At 36.6% G+C, this 14,165-nt stretch overlaps 1 long non-coding RNA gene across 1 annotated transcript; it reads left to right on the forward strand.

The window, feature by feature from the left end:
- Nucleotides 1-2,143: 2,143 nt before the first annotated feature.
- Nucleotides 2,144-7,074, forward strand: LOC144659748 (uncharacterized). Its single transcript, XR_013571956.1, has 3 exons — nucleotides 2,144-2,956; nucleotides 5,499-5,549; nucleotides 6,514-7,074. It is a non-coding gene; the product is annotated as an uncharacterized LOC144659748 (long non-coding RNA).
- Nucleotides 7,075-14,165: the final 7,091 nt, after the last annotated feature.

Raw genomic sequence — 14,165 nt, forward strand, 5'->3', positions numbered from 1 at the left:
TCCGCAGTCTGTAAAACTAATTTTAAACTGACCCGTGAAAGCTTAAGAATTTATTTACGGTGCAAACGAAAGCCGGCCTAGGTTTTTTTTTATTAATTTCATAAATTATTACTTGGAATTACAGTTTGAGCTACGCTTTGGTTTTGAATACAGTTTTGGTGAACGAGTTCTTTTAATGTTAGGTTCCCTGAAAGAAAAATTGGTTTGCCAACAATAAGTGTTTAATTAAATTCATGAGCTTGATAATCTCACTTCATGTTACAAGTTTTGTAGAAGGTAATTGCCAACGAGACAGCCGAGCCAAGAGGCGAGGCTGTCGAGGCGGCAGAATCATAGAGCCGTGTGCGTATGAGTGTATAGGCAGAGAAAATCTTAAGTTCTGCGTAAGGGACTTTTTTTTTTGACCATATTTGGGTGTAAGTAAACCCCATATTTGGGTTGTATTGTTCTTCCCAACTGGTTCCCAGTCTCTCACTCCTTGCTAGAGAGCAAATGACGAAAATGGCGTCCACGCGGCTCGCTGTTAAAATTTTCAATGTGGTCATTCATCCCTTTACCGATAAATACACCTTTAGGGAATTATAAATCGAAAGAGAATACCCTACAGAATATTCGACCGCCGAAAAAATGAACATCAAGGTCTTCAAAGCGATGAAATAATATTTCGACTTTGGAGTTCCTTGATTTACGATCGAAGAGAGACATGAAAATCAAAAGCAGACTGTTGACTTCAAATAGAGTTTTCTTGACTTATGAGAATGCTGAAGTCGGGTAAATGCTTCCTTTTTATTAGTGTTGATTGTGTTTATAGTAATTGTTTGACCGATGATTTATTTCAAATCAAATACCGTTTATATTTTATTTGGCACGCATTTTCGCTCCGCGTAGGAATAACATCAATACAAAGCGACGCTCACTAAAATTACTGCATGTCATACACACAAGAAAGTCAAAAGTTTTTTGCTTCTAACGGCAAAATGTAATGTTAACTTGAATAACATTTTTGTCTCCAAATAATCCTTGACCGTTCAAGTTTTGTTTTCTGTTCAAAGTTTTGCGTAACTGAACATGACACTTCGCATGCGAGACTGAAATCTGACCCGTGCATTACTGTCTCTGATTTCTGAAAATTATTTTTAAAAAAGCATCTTAGCAGTTTTGATTTTGGGATTTGATTTATAAGAAGTTTTTAAAATGCAACTATCCCTTTTGTGGACGGAAACATTTTAACCATCGCGTGTTGTATTTAAAAAACAGTGATTAAACCTCATTTATTGCCTACATTTTGTGACATTTTAACGTTGAAAAGAATTTAAAGATTTGTCAAGAGTTATCAATCTGTCAAACCCGTAGCCTGCGTAGCAGACATCTGTGTACGTTTTTTAGTGTGTTTAAAAGAGTGCGCGATCGCGAGAATACGCGCGCTGGAAACTACGGCGCCTGCTACGCAGGCTATCAAGCCTGTGTCGTTTATGAACACCAGAGAAATAGCACTTTTTTCGCATATTACCTAAAATACAATAGTTCTATCAAAAACCATTCAATATCTGTTCTTATGAACAAACATGAGTATTTCGCTCGTTGGCACTTACCGATAGGTACAACTAGTTTAAGGTGATTCCTTAGTATTGCATAGCGCATCCTCGCTGCTGCACAAAACTTTACACGAAATTAGCGCACGCACATTCAGGAAATAGCACATTTTTCTGTGCGGCTTGGCACGCGAAAGGGATAAGTTGTCGTTTTCCGTATTCGAGTACGGTGACCTATCGGTTTGCTGTTCCCCTCATTTTCAGAGAAGCGATCAATTTATTTCTATAAAATAAATACAGATCAATTTCGATTGTAGAAAAGTACTAAATTTTCATCGGAGACGTATACTTTACCAGTACTCGTTGAAAGATAATTGTGGCTTTCAGAACACTACGTGCTTGGAACATATGTGATAACCGTAGATTAAAATTGCGTGCATCTGTCATGAAACATACATAGAGGATATTACATGGTTGCGCGGAGATATGAAATTTATCTTCGAGTGTTCAAATCGATATCTCACGAGTGAGCGCAGCGAACGAGTGGGATATCGATTTGAACACGAGAAGATAAATTTCATATCTCCAAGCAACCATGTAATAGCGGAGCTCAAAAGGCGCCGAAGGCGCCTTGTGCGGAGCCCCATAGGCAGGCAAATGGTATCCTATCGAACCGAGAAATTTTGGTTGTCGCGTACGTCCGATAGTACGTACGCACGGATTAGGCCTGGGAACGAGCTAGGCTCCGGTGGCAACCCGCGTCTTTTGGCGGGAAAAATCATTACTAATAGACATGATTGGACGTCTTTGTTATGGCAAATTGACAGCTGTCAAAACAAGGTTTTCGCTGACCAGTATCACATGATCATATCGCGGGCTCAGATGTAGAACACATCGAGGTTGAATGTTTTTTAAAGTTGACCGCTGATCAAGTGGCATTTCACCATTGAATCGCGGGCGCCAATACTTTTTTGTGTGGAATTACATGAAGCGGGAAGTGAAATTGGGGAGGTCCGCTGGTTGCTGTCGGCACGGCTAAATAAAATTTCATGATACGCTTATTTGAACTATCATTTGAACTTATGGCCATTCTGGTTTATACCTAAACTTTCGTGAAACGGCAAGGTTTAATAACAGCAGAATTTTGAATATGGTTCAGAGTTAAAAGTCAGGAAACAAACTCACAACATGCCGATTTACCAAGCGTACGAATGAGTTCACCGAGAGGGATCCGCGATTATAAAGCACACGACAGTTTATTACCGATAAATTATTTCTGGATGTATTCCTCGTTTATCCCGGGATAGCAGCCAAAGAAAAACGGATTGTGACCGATCACAATCGAAATGGACGTAAATCTTCCAAGCTACTTGTTGAGTTTAAAGCAAAGACGATCAAAGACAAAATCCCGTTACGAAAACAAGGTAAGCTAAGATTATTATTGATGTTCCTTTTTTAACAGATTAGAAAAGTTTCTGTTATTTACTAGATAACAAGCTTTCCATCTAATAGCACTCGTTCGTGTAACCTGTATGTCAGAACAAGGGCATACAACCTTATTGAAATTCGTTTTGCCTTAAACACGAGTTGTATTCAAAGCAGGCAGCTTCTACTGCGATAAATTTGTCCTGTAATTGAATCACCGAAGTAGGAGGAACACAGCACGCAGCAAATTTCCGGTTACACTACAAGATAAAAATTTACAAGTGTATTTGCAAATTTGTAAGAATGTGTTCGAGTCAGACACAATAGGGGACATTGCTTAGCCTTAGCGAAATATAGTTTTCTTAATGACCTATACTATTTTTTACTCAGAACTTTGCTTAGTTTTCCTTATTTTAGTGAGTGAAAATGTTTTGTGAAAGTTTTGTATTTATAATCTGATAACAGCCGTTCTGGGAATAAATTGATAATTTTATTCATATTTTTCCAGGCTTAGACAATCGATAAACCAATAATCGATAACAATCCATAGCAATCAATATCAATCTTTGTATTGTTTTACTTAATACTAACGCCATCTAATATCTTTAAGGTAATTCCCTAGAAATAGAACTGCTCATAGATTTCCAACTAAACTTTGCCAGTTGTTTGTTTACCTTAAGGGAAGTTAAATTTTGAATTGAAAAAGGGGGGTCACCGTATTCGTTTAGGAGCAGGAAGACCTTGTATTTACCATATAATTCCTTATATTTCCTTATATTTTTTTTGCGAATACTGCTGAAAGTGCATCTTTTCAGTGATAATGTATTATTCTGCCATAGAAATTGATCTGTATTTATTTTATAGAAAGAATTTGATCGCTACTTTCGAACTAACAGAAAAAATGATCTAGGTCACCGAACTCGTTTACGAGAAAATGATGATTTCTCTCTCGCGCGAGCCAAGCCGCATAGAAAAAAGCCACCATTTTGTTTATCTGCGCGTGCTTATTACGCGTAAAATTCTGCGCAGTAAGGATGCGCAATGTAATACTAGGGAATCACCTTAAAATGAATATACATTTACACCTCCAGGGGCTCCTTGGTATAAGTGATTGTTATTGATTACTGTCGATTGCTACTACCGAAACAGGTAGAACGCGAATTCAAAAACATTCGTAACGGTTGTTTTTGGCGCCAAACGGCAACGATCTGTGTCACGTGGCTGTGCTTGTCAAATGAAAAAACTGAGGTGAACGTACACAGTCACATTCCTGAACGTTTCATTCAACATTTGATGAAGCTTTCGATGATGGTGTTCTCTGTAAACAGCAAAGGCAGGACATTTATATCAGGAAAACCAATCGATGACAGCCTAAGAGGCAGTATAATCGACATGATTATTGCTGATGGCGGCCCGAGGACCACATACTACCGAAACAGGTATAGCGCGAATTCCAAAACGTTCGTAATGGTTGTTTTTGGTTCGAACAACGAAGTCAGAACGCAAAGGAATGTAACCATGTGCGTTTACCTTTTTCATTTGACAAGCAAAGCCACGTGACGCAGATCGTTGCCGTTTGTCGCCGAAAACAACCGTTACGCATGTTTTTGAATTTGCGCTCTACCTGTTTCGGTAGTATCGATTTTCATCGATTTTCTCAATCAATAACAATCGATAATATTTTTTTCTGTGAGTTCTATTGTTATCGATTACCGATTATCAATTTGTGATTCATATCAATAGATATCGATTGTATCGACAGATTTGAGATATCAATTTCTATCGATTGACTACGCCTGGATTCTTGTAAATTACAATAGAGAAAAAAGCACTAATATGTTATGTGTAAGATCATGAACTTTTTTATGTTATAACAACCAAATTGATCAGTTATAATATAGGATAAGGACTTGGAAAAAAATTCGAGTTTGCCCTGTGGTCAACAAGCAGCTCTCAAATTTTGTTGGCCTAGAACAGTGCATGTGACACTATGTATTAGCAAACTTGTGACTGTATAATTAACTTGTAGTCAGATGATCATGACATGCCTGGGCCTTTACCCATTATGCAAGCAGGCATGAAAAATTAATTGCTTGACAGGAAAATCTACTTGCCCCGGACAACCAGAGGGAAATTGTGGCTATTAGCATTGCTATCTTGACGGTTGTGACTGGTACAATTTTTTAATCCTTTCAAAGTTTTCCAGCCTAAAGCAGTGGCTAATCAGATATTTTTGCCTGAATTATTTTTTCTACAAGAGTAGCAGGTTAGTTTTCGATCCTGAAATAAAAAAAAGTTTAAAATGTGCCTGTCTGCAATGAGGAAAATATCATTTAAAGCAAATTTAAAATACATGTACATTCAAATGTACATCAAGGTTTGCGAGGTTAATTGAGTGACCGGTATTTATGGAGGTTGTAAGAGGCAGTTTGAGTTTATCATTAATTTCATATAAGCAAATCTGTTGCATTTCTAAAACTTGCTATATTAGGATTTCCATACCTTTTATGGGTTTTTGATATGTGTACATTTTGTTTTTAGTGAGGGAAAACAGGAATTCAAGGGGTGCAGTTAATGCCTGTGATGATGAAGGTAAGCATTACATTAGTGTCAGTTTATACCTTTGTTTCTCTAAATGCTCTATGACAGAGTTTAGTTTATGTGAATCTACATTAGTGCATGAAACTTGTTTTTTAAATGTAAAATTTTGGGGTTTGAAAAATGATACAATGTAAGTGTTTTAACTGCTTGGTAAGTTTATGTTTCCTTAAAATCATGGTTCCTATTGTGGAATTTAATATACACAATTTACATGTAACCGCACATGTAAATATGCATACAAAATGTAATGTTTTCATTGTTCAAGAAAAGAGGGGATGGGGGAGGGGTAGGAGGGCAAAAAACCCAACAAGATCTGCTACCTGACCCGACAAATTACTGAAATACTTGTAATTATTTTGTGGGAGAAGTGCAAATTGACCTGTTCAAATTCCGCTTGTTAACAGCTAATCTTAATATCTACATGTAAGCTTAAGCCCTAACCTAACATAAATTGTCTTGTTGTGGTACTAGGCGAATAAAGAAATAGAATTTTAACTCAGCTGAAATTTCACAGTTGGGCTTGTTGATGAGCCAGCGTAGTGTTTTCTTAGCTATATCACTAAGAAAGGGGAGAATATGTAAGCTTTCGTGGAATTAATCACAGTGCTTTCAACAGCACCTGTCAGAGAGCAATATGAAAGTCTTAAGACACCTCATTTAATAGGGAAATCATGAATTTTAGCCAGTGATTGACCCCAAAACACCCACCAAAGCTCAGTTATATGCCAGGTCTTTTTGATAGCACTATTTATGCCTTCAGTAGGTCAAAGGAATTTTTTTGGTTCTGAACATATCCCCCAACACAGTCCCTGGCCCAGGCAAAAATTGGAAAAATATATCTCTTTTTTATGCATCTGCAGAGTGTTCTGAACAATTCAAGCTAATTTAAAATTATAAACATTCATTTGATGCCAATGATCATCAACAAATCTTATGTCTTTTTTGCCTTTTTCAGGGTTATCACGGGTAGCAGAATTTCCACAGAGTTACAGACACAGAAAGAGATAAATGAACAATCAGATTATTATATTTTATTCTTCATTGCATGTACAAATGTACTGTATGTAGAATACAATTTATTTATAAGGACAAGTGTAATTTTAAAGTTAATGAAATAAAGCCAGATAAGGTACAATCATGTACATAAAAAAATCATCATGCTACCTAAACATTTAATTCCCAGTGCCCACACTGCAAAGAACAATAATTGTGATAATGAGATACACATTTCATCAATCTCTTAATGCCTGGTAAAATGGTAAAATGGCATGGTAACATTTTTGCCAAGCAATCTATACCTGAGTTTAGAACTACATGTAACAAACAGTATTTATGCCTCTCCAGAATTTTTGCTAAGTTTACATGTAATAAAGCTAAGGGCAAAGGGACTCATAAAGGAAAAAGGTGTTATCGTATTGGGGACCCTATTTGGCAGAATGACATTTGGAATGTCAATATTTTGCGTGCCACTACCTTTTACTGAGTTTGCTAGCAGGAAGCTGTTATTTTTGGTGTTAGGGACCAGTCATTATTTATGTAGAGGGGGGGGGAGGGGAGAAGGGGGGGTCAAGGCTATTTCAGAGTGGCAAGAGTGGGGGGGGGGCTAAAATATTTTATAAAGATTTAGGGGGATCAGCAGTTTGAGTTGGGTAAAACAGTTAAATAGAAGAGTGCAAACACTATAAGTGAAACAGTGACGCTAAATTGTACAATTTTATGCTATAATTTCTATTGTTTTCTTTTGTTTAAACTCCACTATTATGTGCAACTTTAGTGATTTGTATTTTACAGAAATACTGTTTGCACTCTAAACTCCATTGTTATCTCAAGTTTTAGTTAAATAAAGAATCCAGACCTATCTGCTTTAATATCTGGTTTGACTGCAATTATTTCTTTTTACAAAATGATTATCACTGCAATAGCCCAAGAAGTAATAACACATGATATAACAACAAGAAAGTAGTTCTTTTACACTTAAGGAAAATCATTGGAAAAGAATTATATTTTGCATGGTTACCGGTATTACATTTGTGTTCACCATGAGAGCATAATTTGTAAAAACTATCACTTTTCCAAAGATAAGGAGTTAATAATTGAGGTATGTTTACTATACATATAACTCATCCAAAATTTGCCCTTTTGCTGAAAGTGTATCCAGAACAAGTGTGCAATTAAGATTGTATGTAACATGCATTTAATAATTACTTAAGGCATATAAAGGGAGATATAAATATTGAATAAAGAAGCAGAGGTCACTTGCTACTTACATGGCCTGGAGGGGGGGCCTTACCGAAATTTTGATCTTTCCAACATATTTTTTCCCTCCCCCTCCCCCCCCCTCTACATAAATAATGACCGGTCCCTTAGGCAATAATAAGACTGTCATTGTCACCATTCCATCGTATAGGGCCCCCATTTGGGGAAGGGGAAAAGCTATGCAAAACTTTCGAATTGTATGCTATGTACAGCTGTAACATACCAGCTATGATGGGGGTATGGATATGTTCTAGAGCAACCCTTTCGTTGTTCTTGTTTAAATTTGAGAGTTGCGAGTGTATCTTTAGAACCAAGGTTATGCATAGACTTCTAATGATATTTTTGATTGATCGATTTTTTAACTCTTATTTGGTGCTGTTGTTCATGGTGAAAAGGGATACGTATCATATATAAAGAAAATAACATGAATAAAAAACAGTCTAAAAAATTATTAAGGGGAAATAACTGGGGAGCTCCGCTTTTAGGCTTGCCTAAATCTATATATTATTCTGTTTATTATATAAACCTACTAATTACGATGTTTTTGACGATTTTCCGAAGATTGCCGACCATTTTCCGAAGATTTCCGAAGATTTGCAAAATGTTGTCCGAAGGTCGTACGAATGTTTCCGAACATTTTCCGAACTTTTCCGAAGATTGCCGAAGATTGCCGAGGAAGATCCGAAGATGTTTTGACTTAATATCGATTTACTTTGGCTTATTCGGTATTGAAACAGGGCAAACTTGTCAGAAAATGTTTCGAAATCGATATCTTCACATGTGAAAATAACATGTTATTTTCGCGTGTAAAGATATGATTTTTTGTGCGAAAGATTTCCTGGTATTTCACTGATGTTTATATAATAAATTAAATTGTTTCTTGACATCGATGTTGTATTTCACGCTTTGCTTTCGCCCTCGGCTATTCTTCACTTTCACCAAGCGTCAAGTGAACGGCTCAAATAAAAACGTTTATGGGAGCTGACGAATGCACGGAAACATGTGTAATATACAAATTAAGGTCTTTCTGCTCCTAAACGATTACGGTGACCCCATTTTATCGACATTTTGCTTGTTTACAACCAAAATGAAAAGATATAGTGGGGAAGCTTGTCACTTTTGGACCGAATTCCGCACATTTTTGTTAAAGTCCCAAGGGACTGTAGTGCGTCAACACTTTTGATCTCGTAGATAAAAACGTGACTTGTCAAATTTACAAACGTAATATAACAATTAAAAACTTGAGTAGCCCTAATCTTTCGTGACATAACCAACTAAGAATGTGAGAGGTTCAGCGCTCGAAGGCAACGAAGTTTAAAACGATTATGAACGCAAATTTGTACTGGTGCAAGTCTTTAGGCGCTAATATTAATTTAACCTAGAAGGATTAACAGCGCAAATTTGTACTGGTACAAGTCTTTCACACACTAAAACGTTGCTAATAGTTGACCAAAGGGAACTCATTTCGTGACAATTGATTATATCTGCTGAGTTGCACAATTTAGAATTGCAACCTCATTCAATGCAGGTGTGAAGTGATATTTACAAGTGTTTTGTGGCCTGTTGTGAAATTACTTCCAGTGGAAGAAGTAAACGCTGAAAGTTTTTGACTCTGTCTAGAATTTAATGTATCGCCATTAGAAATAAAAAAGGAACTGTTTTAGTGGAAATGTAGCCGTTAGAAATGGCATGTGTAGCTGTAAGGTAAAGAATAACGCGAGGAGAAGCGATAAACCTTCTAAGCATTCTTCATGCAAATGATAACTCTAAGCATTCTTCATGCAAATGATATCTCGAAGAGATCTTTGATTCATTCTAATGAAGGAACTTTGATTGAAAATCTATGGGCAGTTCTACATGTATTTCAATGGAATTGCCTCAAAACGATACATCACTTTATTTGTGAGCACCATTACGGATACCGAGTGGAAATATATTCAAACAGATCATAAAGTTTTAACAACAAAAATTCGAACCTCAAATAAAATAAAATATTTATGAACCTGTGTCATTTTAGAAAATAATGTTCAAATGGTGGGTCAAGAGTATTTAGCTTCCCTTTTATGCTGAAAAAAGGGACGAAAGTTTTCATCCCCTACTTTAATTTGAACAATAAAGGCTCCATTTTTATTCCACCTGTATTCCCGTTTTCATCTCCCAAGTACTTGTTCCCAACTTCCAACTTCCTCAGGTTTCCCATATTAGTCCTGTCATTTCCCACCACCCCCCCCCCCCACACACACACACACACACACACACTTCTTCAGCCACTCGTTACGTAACTGCCAAGTCCTTAGTCGTCGTGAGGATTATGTAACTATGAATTTTAAGATGCTATCACTTACTGGGGTTATTTTTGGACAATAAGTGTTAGCTTCATTCTTCTAGCCGTATACAAAATCAACATAGCGGCCGAAGGGGCCGTTTAAATCGAAATATATTGAAATATATATTGCAATAGATGGGGGTAATATATTGGAATAGATGGGGGTAAATAATTATAATACATAATTCAGTTACTGAGGCACAGGCATTATAGGAGACATTATCAGGCGAAATCTTCAAATAAACGCAATTTGATATCTTTCTCGACTTCGAATTCTATTAATTTTTGCCTTTCAGTGGTCGTAAGTTGTAATTAACACCGAGTAGGAAACACACTTGGTTTGCAATATGCTTCGATGTAACCACCCAAATCAATTTCTAAGCCGTATATGCATGAAGATCTTAATATCTACACTTCTTGCAACATTACGCCGAGCTTTTTTAGTTATAAAGGCTATGTCGAAAAAACAAAATCATAATAATTTAGAAGCTAAAAAACCCACCACCGTTTACGGTTTAAACTATATACGGAAATGTTAAAAAAAATCTAACACAGCTGTTATTTTACGGTTAGGTTTTTCTACTTTTTAAGCTAAAAATGTAAGTATTTGATATCTCAAATGAAGAAGTCTTACTGAACTTACCGGCCAGAAATTGGATGACGGGAATATAAACACGGCCAGACGAGCAACTGTCAGCTTAAAACGGGCTAAAAAAATAACGTTCTGCTTTCTACCTTTTTCTGCGAAAAATAACAAGAGAGTCGCGTTCGCCGCAGAGTTTTAAGAAAACAAACGTTTGTATTTCTACTCTATTGTTTGACTGTTTGCTTTGATTACAAGTTTAATTTAAAATTAAAAAAATGTCCCGTCATTAATCTTGATATGTAATTAAAATTTATGTTATGTTTCTGTCAAAAAACATGTCTGTTTCTTGACATCACTTCCTAGTCTTTCCAGAGTCCTTATCTAGTCCTCTAAATCATGCTTTTTATATTGTATGGCAGTTATATTGCATGTTTGTCAATTCGCAAGGCCCTTGTCTGTCGATAAACACACCACCTGGCAATTTAAATTAAATTTTTAAATTTTTAAATTACAGAAGACACTGCTGGCAACAGCACCGCCAAATCAGATTTACTTCGTCATTTCACAGCGATTCACAGCATTTCTGGCCTTAAAATAGAAGAAAACATCAATGTACAGATTTGAATGACGTATGTAAACGTCAAAGAGGAAAAAAAAGGTAGCCAAGATTTTGAAAGATTTTGACGGATAACGGCAAAGAAAATTTCAGGCATTAATCACGTCCAAATTAAAAGGAAAAAATGTCCCGTCATTTAATGTGAAATAAATGTTATGTTTCAATTAGTTTATGTCAAAAACATGTCTGTTTCCTTGACATTTCTTGACATTGCTTCCTAGTCTTTCAAATATCCTTATTTATTATATCTCTGAGATAGTACGCACGCTGTGATTGGTCAATTTAACGGGCCGTATTCTGCAGTACGGCCCGCGAAATTTGACTGAGAGTTCTCCTGATGCCGTACGCCTTTGCAAATTGAAATGTCTCGCGAAGAAGATTTTCAAAACTTCCTACAACGTTCGCAGTCAGAGGAAAAAAGCGAGGAACAAAGGCGAAGCGAAGAAGGTCTACCGAACGTTAAACTCAATTTTTGTGATCTGTTGGAAGGAGAAAACTTCCCTGATGTGGCGGACTTTGAGCAACCCGGGCAGGATTCAAGTCAAAAACTTGAAAGTTTCATCAGTGCCGAGAAATATGCAAACACGGTCAAGAAGACGAAAAGTGAATGGAAAAGGTTCGACAATTATTGTCAAGAGCAGACTGATGGAACATTTCATGTAGAAACCGTACCTGCTGACGTCCTCGATAAGCTCCTGGGAACGTTTTTCAAATACGTACGCAAACGCGATAGAGCTGAGTACGAGCCAGACAGCATTTCAAGCTTTCAACGTAGCATTCAACGCCGCCTTAAAGAGCTAAGTTTTTTAAGTAGTTCCTTCAAACTTTTTACGTGTTTTCTCGTTCAGTATTTTCTACAAACACTGCCATACGTTTTCGAAAGTTTGATAAGCTATAACGCATGTTGTCAATCGCAGCACTTTCGTCGCCAAGCAAAGAACTTTAGAAGTTATTCCAAAGGAAACTTGCACTGTATCTAGTTTCATCCTGTCACTGAAATTACTGTAAAACTAATTGCAGAAATAAAGTAGTAAAGGTTGGATTTAAATTGTGTTTATACGCTTATCAATCGAGCTATTAAACGGCCGAATTGTTACGACAAAGCCAATGAAATTCACTCGTCCTTTCGCCTTTGACGTACGTCAGTCAAACGAAGCCGCTTCCAGCACTCTTGACTTGAAATGTTTTCTTTTCTCCAGAGTGAGAAATATAATAAATATCTTATTAACCTCGTTTTCTCGGTCCGTACTGTAAAATACGGATCCTCGTTTTTTCCCGTCGACTTATGGCCCGCGCGCTTCGCGCTTGGGCCATAAGTCGAAGGAAAAACTCGGTCCGTATTTTACAGTACGGACCTCGAACTCGATTAATAAGACGTATGTATTCCACTCAGTGATCCTTTAAGGCAGTTATATTGTATGTTTGTCATTTTGCAAGGCTTTTGTGGATTCAAAAAAAGAGCTCAGTAAACTTAACAATTTAATAATAATAACAATAATAATAATAATAATATTAATAATAATAATTTTAATAATGATTCAACAATAACTTTATTTCACATAATCATTTAAAAATGTACACACTCGATAAAAAATATACAGAATTGAAAATCAGCTGTAAAAAGGCAATAAAATGTATTTGCAATAATATAAAAAATAAATAATATTTTTTTATTAATAATAATAATAATTATAAAAACAATATATAATTATAATAAAAACCTTCCCAAAATCCTTTGCAACTGAAAAATCGTCAATGTCAAATAACTTGGTCAGTTTGAAGTCAGCAGGAGTAGTACGTTGTATAGAAATAACTCTTACCATGAACTACTTCTTGTAGAAGTCGTAGGTTGATGACGTCATTGGTCACCTGACTTTGCTCAGAAGTTCCTTTTTGATCACTGTGACGAAAATAGTTTATAACTAAAAAAGCAGTCATCGCAGTTTGAAACACATTGGTGTGAGGCATTTCTGACTGCCCAGGTACCGAACAAAATATCAAAATTAAGGGAGCTATGCACAATTTTCAAAAAATGGGAGTCTGGGTACAAGTGCGTATCTGGCGTTGCATTAAATGCGAGGTAACAAGAAATTACATGTTGGTAGATACTTAAATGTGAAGTAGTTTATAATTAATCCCATTGTTATGACGTCATCGGTCACGTGACCAGAACGGATCACATTTTTAAATTCGCTTGAATACTTTACTAGAACCTCTCTCTTAGGATCTTTTTGAGCAAAGTTGTAGTTTTTTAAATAGTGTTTTTAAAAATGGCCATTATTACTTTTTCGTGAAAAAGTACGGCAGTAAAAAATACAATTGAAAAGTTTGTTGGCTTCCTACTCAACGACCATTTGCATTTGAAATAAAAGAAAATTTTGCCAAAGGCTTGAGTGTATGCTCTTTATGATAGCGTTGTCAGTTTCTTTTCATTTTTATTGCTTTTGGCGAGGTTGGATGTAATTTCATTCAGACAAAGAAGTGGCGCTTGGGGAGAGTTTAAGCTGTGCCCCACCCCCCCCCCCCCCACAACCCCCCTGCTTGCGGATTCCCCGCGGTCCGTATTGCGGGCGCATTTTCAAAATGGCGTCAATCGATCTAGTGGAGCGATTTTGCAATTTCGAGTTCTATAGGATAGTTTTGTCAATGTTCTTTCTTCTTGACGCGATCACGAGTCCCGAAACAAAGGGTATTCGATATCCTTTATCTGTTTTCCCGATACTGGAGAAGAATATGGAATGAGGAGACACGGTGGAAGCTTTTCGCAAACATTTCTAACAGAAACTTACAGTGACCTGAGGTCACTTGAGGTAAGCGTTTCTC

The sequence above is a fragment of the Oculina patagonica genome, chromosome 7, assembly GCF_052425735.1.
Source record: "Oculina patagonica isolate OP01 chromosome 7, crgOcupat, whole genome shotgun sequence".
Taxonomy (NCBI): Eukaryota; Metazoa; Cnidaria; class Anthozoa; order Scleractinia; family Oculinidae; genus Oculina; species Oculina patagonica.